We start from the raw sequence: 12480 nt of genomic DNA, 5'->3' as shown, positions 1-12480 counted from the left end.
ACTTTCTGACTCCTACCCGGTGCTCCTTGTCTTTCAGGCTGTGCTTGGCCACTGGGGAGCAGTATGGATGGGCCCTGTGGGCTTATTCCCTCTGTGTTTCCTACGTGCCCACTGCCATGATCTTTGCCCAGGCACAATTGACAGTGTGTGTGCAGCTCTCACACTGCCAGAGGCCTTCTGGTTGGTAGGAAGCTGATATTTCCTCAGAGACCATTTTGCTTACTTGGCACAGCTCAGATCACATCTCTTGGCTTTTGCACACTGCTTTCCTGTTTTGCTGAGTTGTATTGCCTTTGCCAGTTGGTGGACTTCCGCGAAACCATGCTGAGGGTATCGCCCATCTCATGTTCCTTTGGATGTACTGACTCTGCCTTTGGCACTGCTGTGACTGCCCTATCCACTGCTTGCTTGGCTGCCAGTGGGCTGGCCTGACCTGATTTAGATGTTCTCCGTTGAGCCATCCCCTGCTTGGCTGGCAATGCATTGCCGGTGCCAGTGGGCACATTCCTTCCTAGGGGGCTACTGCCACCTTGGTCTCCATCTTCCACTTCCGCTGGCCTTTCCGTTGCTTTTTCCATCCTACTTGGCAAGGCTCTGCCTCCGCAGCCCACGGCTTCCACATTGCGGCTGCCTTCCCTTCCTCCACTGGCTGCCTCCCGGCACCTGCCGACTCGCCGCATCTCTCAAGTGTAATGTGTTCACACTATGACCTGGAACGTTTCTTATGTGTGATGGTTATTGTTAAAAATCAGATTCTCAGCATTATCCAGATATTCCTCTTCTTAGCAGTATTATCTATCTACTCTCAGCCCAGAAATCAGAAAACATCTATCAAATACCAACTAATTTATCAGATTCTGATCTCTCTTTACTGGAAAACTTGTTAGTTAGGAAAGTCTCTTGGAGATTCTTGGATTATTTATTTCAGGAGGAACTCGAAAGAAAATCCAGCCTATCATTTATTTTATTTTATTTTTTACTTTAGACATGGCAACACCACAATTATTCCAGACAAATGGGTATCTAATTTCTAATGGCCTCAGGAAGAAGCTCTAGGGAATTTGCTCTAGAATGTAACAACCTTCTCTGTTAGGAAAACATCAAAACCAAGGTAACGTCTTACATTCTTTTTTACCCCTTTATATAAAGCCTGGTGCCTTTCTTTTGGCCATCAGTGGACATAAATGACAGATTTTTAATTTTTTTCTTTAAAATGATTCATTGAAGTAAAGTAAGACAAGCATTAAATACTGACATTGTTTCTTATTTTATCATGACTGCATTGTTCAGATTCCCTTCAGTTTCTTCTAACTTGTAATTTGGAGACTCGCTTGGAGTACAAATTGTTAGGACCGTCTACTTGGAAGTCTAGTGTCAGAATATCTGAGGTTGCTCCCTAGAATCATGTGCTTAGACCCGTTAGTGGTTTCCCAGTGAATGTTCTCTGACATCTGAAGTTCCAGGCACAGCCATGGAGCTCTACAGGATTGGATCCTTACCTCCATCACAAATCTATTTCTTTTTCTTGTCTATTCTGCTCTCACCTTACTAGATCTTTGATTATCCTAAGTAATTTCTGCCTAGAGCCTTTCCCTTTCCCTTTCCTTTTCCCCTTCCCTTTCCCTTTCCATAGCTGATTCTGTCTCATAAGCTTTCAGCTTAAATGTCATCTCCAAGTAGACACCTACTTGACCACCCTCTCTCATATGTTTTTGGCTGCACTGCTCCCCTCCCATCCCTTAATGGGATCTTGAATTGGTAATTGAATATTTCTTTTTGTCTCTTGGCCCGCCAGACTGTAAGCTTCATTAGGGTAGCAACCTTAATTACTAAGCACAGTGGATGGTATATAATAGGCATTTAATAAATACTTATTGACTGAATCCTAAATAGAATAATGAATCTGCTGGCTGTGAAAGAAGAGGCCCTGTGAATTCCTGGCATTCCCATGGTATTGGAATGGTCCTGTCTAAGAATCTGCTCCTACATTTGCTGCCTATCTTTCCCAGCCATGCAGAAAAGTAGGGAAGCTAGAAGCCAAGTGTAAGCTGCCAAGATTTGAAACAGCAAGCTTGTCCTGGAGCCCATCTTCACTTCACACGTTTAGGGCTGTAGTTAATTTAGTGCTAGTTAAGCTGACATCCTGTTTCCAGTACAAGTAAGAATGAGATAAAAAGACTCAAGCAAAATAAGATAAAAGAAGATAAAGGGGGAATGATAAAGAAATCAACGAGATGGGCTTGAACTACAGTCACCTGCCCTTTTTTTATATACATTTCCCTTTGGAGGGGCTCCTTCATTCTCAGAAACGCCAGGTACCTTCTTTCTGGTGCTGCCACTAAACTTTACCTTTAGTTCCATTTCTTCTTATTAACCACAGGTACCTGTCTTAAAATTCTTGCTGAACATTACCATCTTGCCATCTTTCTGTTGATGGGAATTTAACAGGCCTGGAACTAAATTTAGTAATTTCACTTATTTAATAGTATTTATTAAAGCTCTAATGTGCTAGACACTACTCTGGGCACTTGGGTTACAATGATAAACATCCGTTCTAACAGGAAAGACTGATAATACACAAATGATCCTTCAATAAACGTGCTGCTATTATTGTCATAACTGCTACAAAAGTGTAGTGTGACTGGGAACCGTATTTTAATCTGCGTAGTTGTGGAATTCTTCTCTGGGGAAGTGAGACCTGAGGGACAAGACAATTAGAGAAGGGGGCGGGGGAAGGCATATATTGGGCAGGAGGGAAGTATGAGTGAAGACCTAAATGGAGGAAAGGTTTGCTGTGTTCAAAGAAATAAAAGGAGTGCTATGTGTCTGATTGCGGTGAGAGAGAGGGGTAAGTGGTGAGATAGGCAGTGTCACTTACATATTTTATTTTCCATCCATGACAATGTATATCTCTTTCTTGATTGTGATTTGTTCATGTACTTAGTCGTTCATAGCCAGCCACCTACGTTGAACAATTCATCCTTCTGTTTACACTGTGCATTGCTTCCCCCCAAATTGGATAAATCCTGTGTGCTTAATATCTTTTTATCCAAAATATAGGGCCTTTCATTTAAAAAAAAATAATGTTTTTTAAAATAGACAATTTACATTCATTGTAAGTCAATGCAAATACAAATAAGCAAAAGTGAAAAATTAATAGCCCTCTCTTTTCATCTCTTCTCACTGCAAGAAAACCAGGGTTAAACATTCGTTGCCATTCATTCCATTATAGCTGTAGGGTACACACAGCGGGACACACACACACACTCACACACTCTCTCTCTCTCTCTTTCACACACACACACACACACACACACACACACTTATATACCTTTGTAACCTGATCTTTTTTGCACTTAAAATTTCTATTAAATAAGCAACATAGAATTTCTTCAGCTTACATAATTGTAACCTGCTTCTTTTAGCTCAACATATTATACAAATTTTCAACATACAGAAAAGTTGAAAAATCTGTATATTAAACACCCACATACTCATTATCTAATTTCTATAATTGGTGTTTTGCATAATTGCTTTATCACCTCTCCATTAATTCCTCTATCCATGCACCATTTTCTGATATATATCTGATAGATTTTCAAATAAGTTGCAATTTTTTAATTGAGTTGTAGGTGTTCTTTTTGTATCATGGTTACCAGTTCTTTATCAGTTAGATGCTATATGAATATTCTCCATCTGTGGTTTGCCAATTAATTTTCCTAATAATGTCTTCTGATGAACATAGTGTCTAATTTTGATGAGGTTTAATTCATCATGTTATTTTTAAATAAATTTTTGCTTTCTGAATACTGTTAACAAACAACCTTTTTCTACAGCCAAATATGGAATATTATACTTACTCCTATTACAGTTCATTTTGTGGGCTTTGGATGATATTCCAGCCTGTCAGGATTATTTTGAGTCTGGCTCCTGTCTTCTGCTGTATTAGATATTGCTTTCAGCTTTGTGTCACCTACAAATTTGACAAGGTATTGAATGTTGAATGGGAAAGAACCTCTTTCAAGTGTAATTAGAATCAAAGGTCACATTTCACCTCTTATTTTTCAGAATATCATGAGAGACAAAGTCAAATTCTCTGTTAAAATCAGTAGCACAGTGGACTGTTTGTGGCAGTGGCCTATTTTACTGCTTGAAAGCCTTGTTTCTGAGGTTTTACCGTTACTTTATTGAGTTACCTATTGACACCTGGCATTTACTGACTTCTTTTTTAATTTTTTTTCTAAATTATCCCCGATATAATGTTAGCTTCATCGGAGGGGATGCCTTTTCTGTTAGTTACTATGTTCCCAGCAACACAGAGATATGTTAATTAATATTTGTTGAATTCATCAACAAATAAAGGTACAAAAATCGTCTATTCAATGGGGTTTTTTTCCGAGATTTTTGCCAGAAATTGTCTATCTTTTCAGCCTGAACTCAGCAAATTTACTACTTTACCTTCTTGACATCTGGGACATTTTCCTGGCTCCAGGGTTCTGTCAACTACCTTTCCTGCCCTCCATCATTTCTTTCCAGCTTTATTGAGCTATAATTGACAAAACTGTAAGATATTTGAAGTGTGCAACATGATGATTTAATACACATATACATTATGAAAGGATTCTTCCCTGGCAAGTTAATTAACACATCCATCACTTCACATATTTGCTATTTTTTTAAGCCTACTTTTAAGTCTACCCTCTTAGCAGATTTCAACAGTGTTATCAGCTGTAGTCACAATGTTATATGTGAGATCCTCAGACCTTAGTCATTTTTTAATGGATGATTTATACCCTTTACCAACTTCTCCCTGTTTCCCCACCCCCGGCCCCTGGCAACCATTTTTTCACTCTGCTCCCATGGGTTAGACTTCTTTTTTAGGTCCCACATGTATATGATACCATGTAGTATTTGTCTTTGTCTGGCTTATTTCATTTAGCATAATGCTTTCCAGGTTCACCCGTATTGTCACAAATGGTAGGATTTCCTTCTTTTGAAAAACTGAATGACATTCAGTTGTGTAAATATACCATATTTTCTTTGTCCATTCATCCCACTGATTGACACTTAGGTAGTTTCCATACCTTGGCCATGTAAATAAAGCTGCTACGAACATGGAGATACAGATACTTCTTTGAGATACTAATTTTGTTTCTTTTGGATATATACCCAGAAATAAGATTGCTGAATAATACAGAATTTAGCTTTACATTCAATGAAAAAAAATCACTGTAAGAACAATATCTAGAATGATAATAACAAACTTAAAATTTTTAGACCCCAGAGTACTAGAATAAAATATGCTGAACATTTTGAAAAGAAGGCATTCTGAATTGAGAGAGGAAAGAACTCCATGGCAGACATTTGCTAGACTTAGAGAAAGGCTGAGGGCATTCCAGGTGGGCAACAGGCTGAGTCAAGACTCATGGACTGCGATGCATTTAGCATATTGAGCAGACCACCAGAGAAAAATTTACCTTCCCTGGGAGCTTTGGGAGATACTACTACAAGACTTCAATGGGGCATAAAGTGCCAGGATGAAGACTTTGTATTTGACCTGAAAGACAAAAATTAGATGCTTTAAATTCTTATTTAGGAGTGTGATTTAATAAAGTCAAGTGTTTAAAGAATGCCGGTGCTATATGATGTAGGTGATATGGAGGCAATGCAGAGAAGAGGCAGCTATGAGTAACTATAAACTAGTAACACAAAATTAAAATAAATATAGTTAGATCAGTTTGGTGACAGGAAATATAGAGACTCAGTGGACTATCTAGATGTTGGGGTGATATGGAGAAAGAGTCACAGGGTTCTCTTCAATGTCACCTCCAATGGACTAAAAAAAAATCCCCATTGGCTCAGATGGGGTGATCTTGTGAAGCAAGTTGAAGTGGTTATAAATATCGTGAAGTTAAAATGATGTGAAATTACCAAGGGAGAGATATCCAGTAGGTTAGGGGGCCTTGCGAGAAGCTGATGCTAGAGAGAAGGATCTGGAGATAATTTGCTTAAGGATACACCATGAATAAGAAAATATATGAGCCCTTTCAGAGAAAGCAGTAAAGGGTGCAAAGAGTCAGTAATTGTACCCCAGAGAAAGTTCGCAGTTGAGGTCAAGAAGAACTGGAGTTACTGAAGGGAGGAGGGAAAGGGCAGTTGGCGAGCTGAGCGAACAAGGTTAGCGCGGTTATAGGAAGCAGGCAAGGGGCTGAGCGAAACACACGGCAGGGCCTTGGAGGGGCACGAGCAAAAGCCGGGGGGGTGAGAAGAGAACCCTGGCCCTTCATCAGCAAGGAAGCGGGAGCACTGGGCAGGGCTAACCTAACCCTTCTCCCGGGATTATTTCAAAGAAACATGAGGTGTTCCCAAATACAGCTTCATCGTAACACTTTTTTAAATTTATTCTATTTATTTATTTATTTATTTTAAAATATCTTAATTGATTTCAGAGGGAGGAAAGAAAAGGGGTGGGGAGAGAAATGTCAATGATGAGAGAGAGTCATTGATCAGCTGCCTGCTGCAGGCCCCCGACTGGGGATCGAGCCCGCAGCCGGGGCATGTGTCCTGATTGGGAATCAAACTGAGATCTCCTGGATCCTAGGTTGATGCTCAACCGCTGAGCCACTCCCGGCCAGGCCATCATAATATTTTGACTTGTCAATGGCAAAATGATAACTACAAGGACAGTGCAATTATATAGGGCAATATATGGTAAATTTTGCCCTGTGTACCTTCCTAAGTTACTACATGCCTTCTATTATTGTGAAATTATGGAAACCATCGATGATGATTGCTCTATATTTGGTTAGAAAAATAAATAATAGGCACAGCAATTTTACCCTGCCTGTTTTATTATGATAAAGGTCTGGTAACAGTCACCTGATAATGTATTTGCTTTCTCTGGGCTGGTTCTCCAGAACATGAAGTAGGGTATTTCTGCATAGGGATTTCCTCTGTGCTCACAAACTATTGGCAGTCAGAGGGCAGGATAAGCAATAATTTATTCTACTTGAGTTGTTAAAAGATTCTTATATTAATACAAAAACACCACAGCCTTACAATTTTAAAGCCCACTGAAGGTTCAGATCCCTGTCTGTCTCTTATTTTAAGCTTCTATGGAAAATAAAGATCAAATATCTCTAAAGCAATGTTTAGCGGTACAGCTATTTCTTAAAAAAAAAAAAAAAAAAAAAAAAAGTGCTTTTTTCCACCCACTAAATCCTTTGAGCTGTGTTATCATCTGAGTTTCCATTGGCATGATTTTCTTGAGGTTTCTGGGCATACAAGTGCAGGCAGCTTGGTGGAAAATAAATATTTGTGGCTAGAGCCTCAAGAAATAGCTCCTTCATGGATCCCTTCATCTCTTCTGTGGGGTGACATTTTGCAAGTCATCTTCTGTGTCTTTGAAATAATAACTTTAGTAGTGGTGATAATGCCTGAAATAAATAACATTCCTGGTTTTTGCCTCATGCCAGATTCTATTCTAATGTCTTACATAGATCACAGTCTTTCTCTTTGAATAAACTTATAGGATGGTTCCTATACTATAAAGATGAAAATATTAAGCCTCCAATAGATTAAATAGCTGTTTGTCAGCATGGGTAGTGAATTCCTATGGAACAAATTAAAGCAAGAGTCTAGCTACAAATGTCATGTTTTTCACCCTCACAATTCAGTAGCTTAAGGGAGAAAAAAATATAAGAAAACTTAAGCTTACAATAAGAGGGTATATTCTTATTTTGACTCCGTTATAATATTTGAAACATATCCAGAATTCTCTTTTCAAAATATCATCTAAACACATTTATTTTAAATATGTTTAGTGTTGCTAAAACTCTGAGGCATAAAGTTAACATTTGGACGCAATCAGTGTCAAAGTCAAAGATACAATAAACTGTCAAAAGAGGCAGTTTAGGTTAAAAGATACAACCTCATAAACTGAAAACCTTGAGAATGAACATTCTCATTGGATGTTGTTAGAAAATCAGTCACACTAGCTGTTGTTCATGTGCTATTGGATCTGTCCCAACTTGTTCTTTATGAAGATACTTCTGTTCTCATGCCCGGAGCCCCAGGTGACCTCCAAATGGGTGGGCCTTTCCTTAGCAGCCTCACTTCAATGCAAGCAGGGTTCACATTTCTGGCTGCACTTTCAGATGGCCTCACTATGTGGCTGGGGAATCCAAATGTGTGCAAAAGTAATTCCTATAAAGGAAGATTACAGGGTAAGCACAATTTTCCATAGTCTATTTACTAATGATCCATCAACCTGACTTGATGGAGCTACTCATGTTGATGACAGTAACTAGGGTTTAGAGCAACTGTATCATTTAACATCTCAGTTTTTTTCTCTCTCAAACATTTGATAAGATATAAAGTTCTATATGGTACTTCAGAGGAAATCATAATAATTGCTGTGAATTGCCCTTTGTATGTGACAAAACATAAACTTAACCACATACCTGTGGGACAGATAAATGACCAGTTCTTTCCATTCTGGATATTGAGGCTCAGAGAGGTGAATGGACACTTGCAAAAGCACACAGTAGGTAAATGTCAGCTAAGTTGTTATTCAGGCAGTAGATACAGTTAAGTACCTTTCAAATCAAAGGATGGAATTCCTGTAGGGTCACTATATGCTAACATGTTTAGTAGATACTTTGTGAACCTCTGCATGAAAATATGGTCCCATCAGAAACCATACCTCACTTGTTGCTTGGTGATGGAAGGTGAAAATCAACTGTGTGTTCCCAGAAAAAGAGACTCTGGGAATAAGACCCCAACCAGTTATTTTCAGGCTCATTTGAAATTTCTGATGGGAAGTCAGGAGCACAGGTAAATCTTCAATTCTGAAAGAGCAGGACTGACTTGTTTCTTGACCCAGATGACAAGTCTTTTTCCACCTTCACCTGTGACACAAACTACTCATTTATTAGCTGCTCCTCTCCCTTCTCTGTATTCTGTTTACATAGCAGCACCAGCTGACACACAGAAAAGAAAGGGAGAGAAAGAGAACAAGTTGGCAGGGAGTCGATATATTTCAGTGTTTTATTACTACGGACTCTAGTAGCATTTAGTTGGTGAGGCTGAGCAGAGAATGAGTATTTCTAAAGTGACTCAGTTATCAGTGAAAATGATTAAAGGCACAACAAAAAAATCTATGGATTAATTAGCAGGTCAATGGTGGTTGAGTAGCTATTACTAAATTACATGGTTTGCATGCAAGAGAAAGGATTTGTCTTTGATGTTTCCCAGCTTGGGTGAATTGTGTGTTAGAATTCCAGGTCAGTGAGAGGAGATTTCCATTGATTGGCTGATGGGTAATGAGATCAGAAAGGATACTACCTGGATTTCCTTCAATTCTACACATTTAAGACAATCTTGTTTTCCTTCTCGCTATTGTTCCTGACAGTGACATTTGAAGACTTGATTAATAATAATAAAAGAAAGCAAAGCTAATGAAACAGTGGGAGGGGGAAACAATCAAGGTCAGCAAAATAAGACAAGTGTTTGGTGTCAGCAGAGCCAAACAAGTTCTAGGAGAGGGAAGGGCAAGTAATCATCAATTTTTTGGAAAGCATGCACATGTCAAGAAGGAGGAAAGACACAGATTCACTAAGAGTCCACTGTTTCATTAATCCATGTAACAAATATTTACGGAAACTTGCACTTCTAACAGGCACATATATATACATGCACAACACATAAATATGTAACATATATATAATTTATATATATATATAAAATTTAATGGGCGAGGCATGCATTTAAAAGTACATAAATTAATTTATAGGTTAGTAAGTGAAAAGTGCTAGGAATAAATGAAAAAGTCGAGCCAGTTAATGGATTACAAGTTCAGAGTGGTGGCAGGGGTCCGGTGTCAGTATTAAGTAGGTGTGGTCAGGATAAGCCTCTTTGAAAAATTAACATTTCAGCAAATACTTGAAGGAAGCGAGAGTTTACATAGCTATCTGAGGGAAGACTGATCCAATCAGAGGTCACAGACAGTGTGGGTGTCCTATGCTGGTATGTGGCAGGTACAGTGAGGATGCCAGTGTGGCTGGAGTAGAATGGGCAACGGGGTGGTTCGGTGGTGGTGGAGGTAGCAGGAAACAAGATCAGAAAGAAAGCAGGGGTGCTATAGTAGAGGTCCTGATTGGCCCCTGTAAGGACTCAGGTTGGAGGACTGAGCCACAATTCTGGGTCTTTGTCCCCAGCACAGGTATAAAGGTGGAGCAATACATTTATGATAGCACCAAAAAGCGATCATTTGTTCCTGCATCAGAAGAAAAGAATTATCCTTGGGGTTTTTACATAAATGCAAGAAAAGCAAACAACCAGGAGGGACATTTATGAAACCAAGGAACTTCACTCTTGGAATTGGGAACTAGACTGCGCTAATGTGCGTAATAATCAAACTATCAGAGTGCTTTTGCTTAAGGTCTGCATCTAGGTGGGCAGTGCCTGGAACATTTTATCTCATTTCCAAGTGACTTTGATGCCCATTAAAATGTTTTCATTCTATTAATAATTCAGCCAATAATACAATTGTGAAATAGAACTTTTGCTGATAGCCTTAAACTCTTACTCCGTTTTTTGATTGCTCAAGTGAAAACTATTAAGGTATCAAATAAAATGGATAAGACAAAGTGGCTTCCTTTAGTCTACTGAGTCATGGAAGCTTCTCTGCAGAGCCACTTTGAATAATATAGGCATCGATTGTTCCTAGAACTGGGACTCTGAGAGCTCTGACCTCCCTTAAGCCACTGACTGAATTAATTGAGGCAACTGTCTCATAAAATTGCAAGATTTGCTTGTAAACTTTGGGGATAGGGTGCTGGCTCTGTGATGTCTGCCAGCACCTCCAGAGTAAGCAGTTCAGTAACAATCAATCCCAGCTCAATGAGTTTTTCTGCAAAAGTTTATATAAGCTTAACCTCTCTTTCCTTGCCAATATCTTGGCAATTCTTCATAGTGTTCCCCTTCTTGTCACCATAAAAACCTGTATTCAAATAATAATCAGCGAGAGCAAGGCTGTTCTCGGAAGATGTAGGAGAGATTAGCCTTCATCAATTACAGTTTCCTGTACTCCAGTTGTTTGTTTCCAGCTTTTTATCCAGACAGTGTGTAGACTTTTAAAAAGCCTAGCTAAGATGCGCTCACCAGTCCACACTGGAAAGATCTTTTCTGGGTCAGGGCCTTCTGACTTCCTGTTGTGAGGACTATTGGTGAGCACCTCAGGTGTTCTCTTCTGAAAAAAAAAAAAAAGAAGAAAGAAAGAATTTTAATGCTGAGTATCTAACTCTGGCCCATTCACAAAGACAGATTGCAATTTGTTCAAAGATCAGGGGAAATGTAGGATGTCATCAGGATATAAAACACCTTTCACAACACACTGTGAGATGCCAGGGTGGGTTTCCAAGATATTGTGTGCAGGCCACTTCTGCAGCTATCCCCTCTCCGAGCCTCTCCAGCACCAACAGGGCGGTAACAGATCCACGTCAGCAGCAGAGCTGTGACCCTGTGTGTTGCTTCTCCAGCCCTCAGGTTTTGGTGATACCACCTCAGAAAACTGGCAAGTTATAAAGTGGAGGTTAGAGCAAGACAGAGTCTTACCCATGTCTCAGTCTCTACTGATATGAAACCATTCGAAATGCCATTGGCCAGAAGGAGGGCAAGACTTTCATCTCATGGTCCTTCAAAATCATACTGGGCTCAGTTTGGGGAAGGGGTGGGGGGGCCTGAATACCACCCGTTACGTCAAGTAAGGAGTAGAGTGGTTTCCCACCAATAATTCATTAGTTAAAATTGATGATGATCGTCATCGTAATAATGTTATTGCTCGCCGCCCTTTCCTCCACACATTCCTTTTGAAAATCTGTCTCATTAATGATTTGCCACAAGTCAAAAAGGGGATTAGCCAGAGGTGCGTAAGGAACTTTCAAAAATGACACAACTGTGTGAATCTTCACAAGATTTTTGTGTTAGGCATTTTTATGAATGAGTAACACTACTAATCCTGTTACTTTAAAATAATTCATTTTGTGGAATTTATTCAAAGCAACTCTTTCCTCTCCCTACTCCCTACTGATAAATTACCATTTGTCAACTTAAGAGAAATGTTTTCCTGAAAAGTTGAACGAATACCTTGCCAACACTCTTTTAAAGTAATCAACACCAACACTATTAGGTTGAAAATAAATCACTTTGTATAACTGAGTGCATTTCATTTGTAATGAAGTTCCTAAAATTCAACAATATTTTTGAGTGCCTACTTCGTGCAAGGCCTTCTGCTATGCCCCATGGGAAATCCAAAGGTAAGCAAGAGATGTGTCCAAGTCTCAGCAACATATAATCAAGTGGGTAGAATCAGACAGTACACAAACTAATTATTTTAATGAAAAACAATAGTTAATTAATTTTTGGCACCTTGAGACTGATGACTTCACTAATTCCATTTAAGTCACCAAACAGTGCTTG

This window comes from Miniopterus natalensis, chromosome 6 (assembly GCF_054644295.1).
Source record: "Miniopterus natalensis isolate mMinNat1 chromosome 6, mMinNat1.hap1, whole genome shotgun sequence".
NCBI classification, from domain to species: domain Eukaryota; kingdom Metazoa; phylum Chordata; class Mammalia; order Chiroptera; family Miniopteridae; genus Miniopterus; species Miniopterus natalensis.
Note: the sequence above shows the minus strand (reverse complement) of the source record.